Below are 7936 nucleotides of genomic sequence, written 5' to 3' on the forward strand. Positions count from 1 at the left end.
TAGGGTTTTAAACCAATCTTGTGCATCCAATAGGAGTTTTTGTGTCATTGGATTCACATTTAGGTCATTTCCATCCTCCCTAGGCTTATTCTTGTCCAATTAGGGTTTTTAACCAATCTTGTGCATAGAATAATTACATTTGTGTGATTGGATGAACATTTAGGTTATTTTCATCCTCCCTAGGCTTCTTCTTGTCCAATTAGGGTTTTTAACCTATCTTGTGCATTTAATAAGTAAATTTGTGTCATTGGATGAACATTTAGGTCATTATCCTCTTCCCTAGGTTTATTCTAGTCAAATTAGGGTTTTAAACCAATCTTGTGCATCCAATAGGTGTTTTGTGTCATTGGATGAACATTTAGGTCATTTTTGTCCTCCATAGGCTTATTCTTGTCCAATTAGGGTTTTTAAACAATTTTGTGCATCCAATAGGTGTGCTTGTGTCACTGGATGAACATTTAGTTCATTTTCGTCCTCCCTAGGCTTATTCAAGTCCAATTAGGGTTTTTAAGCAATCTTGTGCATCCAATAAGTGTGTTACTGTCATTGGATGAACATTTAGGTCATTTTCGTCCTGCATAGGCTTATTCTTGTCCAATTAGGGTTTTTAAACAATTTTATGCATCTAATAGGTGTGTTCGTGTCATTGGGTGAACATTTAGGTTAATTTCGTCCATCCTTGGCTTATTCTTGTCCAATTAGGGTTTTAAACCAATCTTGTGCATCCAATACGTGTGTTTGTGGCATTGGATGAACATTTAGGTTAATTTCGTCCATCCTTGGCTTATTCTTGTCCAATTAGGGTTTTAAACCAATCTTGTGCATTTAATAAGTAAATTTGTGTCATTGGATGAACATTTAGGTCAATTTCGTCCATCTTAGGCTTATTCTTGTCCAATTAGGGTTTTAAACCAATCTTGTGCATCCAATAGGTGTTTTGTGTCATTGGATGAACATTTAGGTCATTTTTGTCCTCCATAGGCTTATTCTTGTCGAATTAGGGTTTTTAACCAATATTCTGTCTCCAATATGTGTGTTTGTGTCATTCGATGAACATTTAGGTCATTTTCGCACTCCCTAGGCTTATTCAAGTCCAATTAGGGTTTTTAACCAATCTTGTGCATCCAATAAGTGTGTTATTGTCATTGGATGAACATTTATGTCATTTTCGTCCTCCATAGGCTTATTCTTGTCCAATTAGGGTTTTTAAACAATTTTATGCATCTAATAGGTGTTTTCGTGTCATTGGTTGAACATTTAGCTCAATTTCATCCTCCCTAGATTTATTCTAGTCCAATTAAGGTTTTTAACAAATCATGAGCATTTAATAAGTAAATTTGTGTCATTGGATGAACATTTAGGTCATTTTCGTCCTCCCTAGGTTTATTCTAGTCCAATTAGGGTTTTTAACCAATCTTGTGCATCCAATAAGTTCATTTGTGTAATCGGATGAACATTTAGGTCATTTTCGTCCTCCCTAGGTTTATTCTAGTCCAATTAGGGTTTTTAACCAATCTTGTGCATCCAATAAGTTCATTTGTGTAATCGGATGAACATTTAGGTCATTTTCGTCCTCCCTAGGTTTATTCTAGTCCAATTAGGGTTTTTAACCAATCTTGTGCATCCAATAAGTTCATTTGTGTAATCGGATGAACATTTAGGTCATTTTCGTCCTCCCTAGGTTTATTCTAGTCCAATTAGGGTTTTTAACCAATCTTGTGCATCCAATAAGTTCATTTGTGTAATCGGATGAACATTTAGGTCATTTTCGTCCTCCCTAGGTTTATTCTAGTCCAATTAGGGTTTTTAACCAATCTTGTGCATCCAATAGGTGTGTTTGTGTCATTGGATGAACATTTAGGTTAATTTCGTCCATCTTGGGCTTATTCTTGTCCAATTAGGATTTTAAACCAATCTTGTGCATCCAATAGGTGTTTTGTGTCATTGGATGAACATTTAGGTCATTTTCGTCCTCAATAGGCTTATTCTAGTCGAATTTGGGTTTATAAACAATTTTGTGCATCCAACAGGTGTGTTTGTGTCATTGGATGAACATTTATGTTATTTTCGTCCTCCCTAGGTTTATTCTAGCCCAATTAGTGTTTTTAACCAATCTTGTGCATCCAATAGGTTTGTATGTGTCATTGGATTCACATTTAGGTCATTTTTGTCCTCCCTAGGCTTATTCTTGTCCAATTAGGGTTTTTAACCAATCTTGTGAATCTAATAAGTACATTTGTGTCATTGGATGAACATTTAGGTCATTTTCACCCTCCCTAGGCTTATTCTTGTCCAATTAGGGTTTTTAACCAATCTTGTGAATCTAATAAGTACATTTGTGTCATTGGATGAACATTTAGGTCAATTTCGTCCATCTTAGGCTTATTCCTGTCCAATTAGGGTTTTAAACCAATCTTGTGCATCCAATAGGTGTTTTGTGTCATTCGATGAACATTTAGTTTATTTTCGTCCTCCATAGGCCTATTCTTGTCCAGTTAGGATGTTTAACCAATCTTGTGTCTCCAATATGTGTGTTTGTGTCATTCGATGAACATTTTGGTCATTTTCGTCTTCCATAGGCTTATTCTTGTCCAATTAGGGTTTTTAAACAATTTTGTGCATCCAATAGGTGTGTTTGTGTCATTGGATGCACATTTAGGTCATTTCCATCCTCCCTAGGCTTATTCTGGTCCAATTAGTGTTTATAAATAATCTTGTGCATCCAATAAGTTCATTTGTGTCATTGGATGCACATTTAGGTCATTTCCATCCTCCCTAGGCTTATTCTGGTCCAATTAGTGTTTATAAATAATCTTGTGCATCCAATAAGTTCATTTGTGTCATTGGATTCACATTTAGGTCATTTCCATCCTCCCTAGGCTTATTCTTGTCCAATTAGGTTTTTTAACCAATTTGTGCATCCAATAGGTATGTATGTTTCATTGGGTTCACATTTAGGTCATTTTCGTCCTCCCTAGGCTTATTCTTGTCCAATTAGGGTTTTTAACCAATCTTGTGCATCCAATAAGTGTGTTACTGTCATTGGATGAACATTTAGGTCATTTTCGTCCTCCCTAGGCTTATTCTTGTCCAATTAGGGTTTTTAACCTATCTTGTGCATTTAATAAGTAAATTTGTGTCATTGGATGAACATTTAGGTCATTATCTTCTTCCCTAGGTTTATTCTAGTCAAATTAGGGTTTTTAATCAATATTTTGCATCCAATAAGTTCATTTGTGTCATTCGATGAACATTTAGGTCATTTTCGTCCTCCCTAGATTATTCTAGTCAAATTAGGGTTTTTAACCAATCTTGTGCATTCAATAGGAGTGTTTGTGTCATTGTACTCACATTTAGTTCATTTTCATCCTGCCTAGGCTTATTCTTTTCCAATTAGAGTTTTTAACCAATTTGTGCATCGAATAAGTAAATTTGTGTCATTGGATTAACATTTAGGTCATTTTTGTCCTCCATAGGCTTATTCTTGTCCAATTAGGGTTTTTAACCAATCTTGTGCATCCAATAAGTTCATTTGTGTCATTGGATTAACATTTAGGTCCTTTTCGTGCTCCCTAGGCTTATTCTTATCCAATTATGGTTTTTAACCAATCTTGTGCATCCAAAAGGTGTTTTGTGTCATTGGATGAGCATTTATGTCATTTTCGTACTCCCTAGTTTTATTTTAGTCAAATTAGTGTTTTTAACCAATTTTGTGAATTCAATAGGTGTGTATGTGTCATTGGATTCACATTTATCTCATTTTCGTCCTCCCTAAGCTTATTCTTGTGCAATTAGGGTTTTTAACCAATCTTACGCATCTAATAAGAACATTTGTGTCATTGGATAAACATTTAGGTCATTTTCGTCCTCCCTAGGCTTATTCTGGTCGAATTAGGGTTTTTAACCAATCTTGTCCATCTAATAAGTACATTTATGTCATTGGATGAACAATTAGGTCATTTCCTTACTCATTAGGCTTATTCTTGTCCAGTTAGGGTTTTTAAAGAATCTTGTGCATCCAATAAGTTCATTTGTGTCATTGGATTAACATTTAGGTCCTTTTCGTCCTCCCTAGGCTTATTCTTGTCCAGTTAGGGTTTTTAAAGAATCTTGTGCATCCAATAAGTTCATTTGTGTCATTGGATGAACAATTAGGTCATTTCCTTACTCATTAGGCTTATTCTTGTCCAGTTAGGGTTTTTAAAGAATCTTGTGCATCCAATAGGTGTTTTGTGTCAATGGATGAACATTTTTGTCATTTACGTCCTCCATAGGTTTATTCTTGTCCAATTAGGGTTTTTAACCAATCTTGTGCCTCCAATAGGTGTGTTTGTGTCATTCGATGAACATTTAAGTAATTTTCGTCCTCCTTAGGCTTATACTAGTCCAATTGGGTTTTTCAACAATCTTGTGCATCCAATAGGTGTGTTTGTGTCATTGGATGAACATTTAGTTCATTTTCGTCCTCCCAAGGATTATTCTAGTACAATTAGGATTTTCGTCCTCCCAAGGATTATTCAATAGGTGTGTTTGTGTCATTGGATGAACATTTAGGTAATTTTCGTCCTCCATAGGCTTATTCTTGTCCAATTACGGTTTTTAAACAATTTTGTGCATCCAATAGGTGTGTTTGTGTCATTGGATGAACTTTTAGGTCATTTTCGTCGTGCCTAGATTTATTCTAGTCAAATTAGGGTTTTTAACCAATATTGTGCATCCAATAGGAGTGTTTCTGTCATTGGATTCACATTTAGGTCATTTTCATCCTCCCTAGGCTTATTCATGTCCAATTAGGTTTTTTAACCAATTTCTGCATCCAATAAGTACATTTGTATCATTGGATGAACATTTAGGTCATTTTAGTCCTCCTTAGGCCTATTCTTGTCCAATATGGGTTTATTAACAATTTTGTGCATCCAATAGGTGTTTTGTGTCACTGGATGAACATTTTTGTCATTTACGTCCTCCATAGGCTTATTCTTGTCCAATTAGGGTTTTTAACCAATCTTGTGCATCCCATAAGTTCATTTGTGTCATAGGATGAACATTTAGGTCATTTTCGTGCTCCCTAGGTTTATTCTAGTCCAATTAGGTTTTTAACCAATCTTGTGCATCCCATAAGTTCATTTGTGTCATAGGATGAACATTTAGGTCATTTTCGTGCTCCCTAGGTTTATTCTAGTCCAATTAGGTTTTTAACCAATCTTGTGCATCCCATAAGTTCATTTGTGTCATAGGATGAACATTTAGGTCATTTTCGTGCTCCCTAGGTTTATTCTAGTCCAATTAGGTTTTTAACCAATCTTGTGCATCCCATAAGTTCATTTGTGTCATAGGATGAACATTTAGGTCATTTTCGTGCTCCCTAGGTTTATTCTAGTCCAATTAGGTTTTTAACCAATCTTGTGCATCCCATAAGTTCATTTGTGTCATAGGATGAACATTTAGGTCATTTTCGTGCTCCCTAGGTTTATTCTAGTCCAATTAGGTTTTTTAACCAATTTCTGCATCCAATAAGTACATTTGTGTCATTGGATGAACATTTAGGTCATTTTAGTCCTCCTTAGGCTTATTATTGTCGAATTAGGGTTTTAAACCAATCTTGTGCATCCAATAGGTGTTTTATGTCATTGGATGAACATTTAGGACATTTTCGTCCTCCATAGGCTTATTCTTGTCCAATTAGGGTTTTTGACCAATCTTGTGCATTTAATAAGTAAATTTGTGTCATTGGATGAACATTTAGGTCATTTTCATCCTCCATATGCTTATTATTGTCCAATTAGGGTTTTTAACCAATCTTCTGTCTCCAATATGTTTGTTTGTGTCATTCGATGACCATTTAGGTCATTTTCGTCCTCCCTAGATATATTCTAGTCAAATTAGGGTTTTTAACCAATCTTGTGCATCCAATAAGTGTGTTGTGTCATTGGACGAACAATTAGGTCATTTTTGTCCTCCATAGGCTTACTCTTGTCCAATTAGGGTTTTTAACCAATCTTGCGCATCTAATATGAACATTTGTGTCATTGGATAAACATTTAGGTCATTTTCGTCCTCCCTAGGCTTATTCTTGTCCAATAAGGGTTTTTAACCAATGTTGTCCATCTAATAAGTACATTTGTGTCATTGGATGAACATTTAGGTCATTTCCTTACTCATTAGGCTTATTCTTGTTCAGTTAGGGTTTTTAAAGAATCTTGTGAATCCAATAGGCGTGTTTGTGTCATTGGATGAACATTTAGGTCAATTTCGTCCATCTTAGGCTTATTCTTGTCCATTTAGGGTTTTAATCCTATCTTGTGCATCCAATAGGTGTTTTGTGTCATTGGATGAACATTTTTGTCATTTACGTCCTCCATAGGCTTATTCTCGTCCAATTAGGGTTTTTACCCAATCTTGTGCCTCCAATAGGTGTGTTTGTGTCATTCGATGAACATTTAAGTCATTTTCTTCCTCCTTAGGCTTATTCTTGTCCAATTAGGGTTTTTAACCAATCTTGTGCCTCCAATAGGTGTGTTTGTGTCATTGGATGAACATTTCGGTCATTTTCGTCCTCCCTAGGATTATTCTAGTACAATTAGGGTTTTTAACCAATCTTTTGCATCGAATAAGTGTGTTTATGTGATTGGATGAACATTTAGGTCATTATCGTCCTCCCTAGGCTTATCCTTGTCCAATTAGGGTTTTTAACCAATCTTGTGCCTCCAATAGGTGTGTTTGTGTCATTCGGGTTTTTAACCAATCTTGTGCCTCCAATAGGTGTGTTTGTGTCATTCGGGTTTTTAACCAATCTTGTGCCTCCAATAGGTGTGTTTGTGTCATTCGGGTTTTTAACCAATCTTGTGCCTCCAATAGGTGTGTTTGTGTCATTCGGGTTTTTAACCAATCTTGTGCCTCCAATAGGTGTGTTTGTGTCATTCGGGTTTTTAACCAATCTTGTGCCTCCAATAGGTGTGTTTGTGTCATTCGGGTTTTTAACCAATCTTGTGCCTCCAATAGGTGTGTTTGTGTCATTCGGGTTTTTAACCAATCTTGTGCCTCCAATAGGTGTGTTTGTGTCATTCGGGTTTTTAACCAATCTTGTGCCTCCAATAGGTGTGTTTGTGTCATTCGGGTTTTTAACCAATCTTGTGCCTCCAATAGGTGTGTTTGTGTCATTCGGGTTTTTAACCAATCTTGTGCCTCCAATAGGTGTGTTTGTGTCATTCGGGTTTTTAACCAATCTTGTGCCTCCAATAGGTGTGTTTGTGTCATTCGGGTTTTTAACCAATCTTGTGCCTCCAATAGGTGTGTTTGTGTCATTCGGGTTTTTAACCAATCTTGTGCCTCCAATAGGTGTGTTTGTGTCATTCGGGTTTTTAACCAATCTTGTGCCTCCAATAGGTGTGTTTGTGTCATTCGGGTTTTTAACCAATCTTGTGCCTCCAATAGGTGTGTTTGTGTCATTCGGGTTTTTAACCAATCTTGTGCCTCCAATAGGTGTGTTTGTGTCATTCGGGTTTTTAACCAATCTTGTGCCTCCAATAGGTGTGTTTGTGTCATTCGGGTTTTTAACCAATCTTGTGCCTCCAATAGGTGTGTTTGTGTCATTCGGGTTTTTAACCAATCTTGTGCCTCCAATAGGTGTGTTTGTGTCATTCGGGTTTTTAACCAATCTTGTGCATCCAATAGGCGCGTATGTGTCATTGGATTCACATTTAGGTCATTTCCGTCCTCCCTAGGCTTATCCTTGTCCAATTAGGGTTTTTAACCAATCTTGTGCATCTAATAAGAACATTTGTACCACTGGATGAACATTTAGGTCATTTCCTTACTCCCTAGGTTTATTCTTGTCCAGTTAGGGTTTTTAAACAATCTTGTGCATCCAATAGGTGTGTTTGTGTCATTGGATGAACATTTCGGTCATTTTCGTCCTCCCTAGGATTATTCTAGT

This window comes from Cicer arietinum, chromosome 1, assembly GCF_000331145.2.
Source record: "Cicer arietinum cultivar CDC Frontier isolate Library 1 chromosome 1, Cicar.CDCFrontier_v2.0, whole genome shotgun sequence".
NCBI lineage: Eukaryota > Viridiplantae > Streptophyta > Magnoliopsida > Fabales > Fabaceae > Cicer > Cicer arietinum.